This window comes from Varanus komodoensis, unplaced genomic scaffold, assembly GCF_004798865.1.
Source record: "Varanus komodoensis strain SLA01 unplaced genomic scaffold, ASM479886v1 scaffold14_1, whole genome shotgun sequence".
NCBI lineage: Eukaryota > Metazoa > Chordata > Lepidosauria > Squamata > Varanidae > Varanus > Varanus komodoensis.
Window position 1 is genome coordinate 15,277,797 of NW_025335438.1, and position 1,292 is coordinate 15,279,088.

A 1,292-nucleotide genomic window follows, 5' to 3' on the forward strand; every position below is an offset into this window, starting at 1 on the left:
TTAGAAGGCCAGATCCTGAAGATGAAACAAATACTTTGGCCACCTAAAGGAAGAACTCCTTGGAGAAGAGCCTAATGCTGGGAACAATAGATGGCAAAAGAAGAAGGGGATGGCAGCGAATGGGGTGGCTAGATGGAGTCACTGAAGCAGTTGGTGTGAGCTTAAGTGGACTCCAGGGGATGGTGGAGGACAGGAAGGCCTGGAGGAATGTTGTCCATGGGGTCGCGATGGGTCGGACACGACTTTGCGACTAACAACAACAACTGAATCACACTGGTCTACATGCTTATTGACACTCTCACAGAACTTAATTGGTTAGTCAGGCAAGACTTCCATGTGGAAGTTCTGCTGGTTTTTTTTTAAAGCAGAGCTTGTCCCTTATTCTATCTTTATTAATACTTCCAAATATTTTACCTAGAATTGATGTTAAGCTAATTGCCTGTATTTTCCCACCAGATCCCCCTTTAAAGATTGGTATTACATTCGTCATTCTCCAAACCTCTGGTGCAAAGGCCAATTTTAGAGCCATATTAAATATTTGTGTAAGAAGTTCAGCAATTCCATATTTGAGTTTTTTTAAGATACTACCTGGATTCAGAGATTTATTGATTTTCAGTTTGTCAGTAGGGTTGAGAAATTCATCTTTTGTCACTAGTATATGACCTAATTCCTCAGACTCCCTTCCAGAATACATAAGCTCAGGGACATGTATCTGCTCTGCATACTCAACTGTGAAGACTGATGAAAAGAGTTCATTCAGCTTCTCTGCAATCTCCTCATCCCCATTTAGTTTTCCTTTAGGTCCAGTGTCATCCAATGGACCAACTGCTTCGTAGCCACTTTCTTTTCATCTATTTAAAGAAATCTTTATTGTTAGCCTTGATATTGTTAGCTACATGCTCCTCAAACCATATCTTTGCTTCTTTGATGGTCTGCTTGCATCTTCCCTATTAGCTCTTAGATAGGACCTATCAGTTCTTTTCATTTGGGCAAGACTTCCATTTTTTTTTTGAAGAACACTTTCTTCTCCCTAATAGCTTCCTTTATGCATTAACCATGCTGGTGATTTCCTGGACCTTGTGCTACCTTTCTCACTTGTGGTATGCATATTACCTGTGCTTCCATTATAGCATTTTTGAGTAATTTCCAAGTGCTTTGAAGTGATTTAAACTTCTTGAGTTCCCACTTCCACGTCTTCCTTACCAGTTCCCTCATTTTTGATAGGTTTTCTCTTTTGAAGTCAAATGCTCCTGCATTTGACCTCTTTGGCAGTCTTCCACCTTGTATATTAA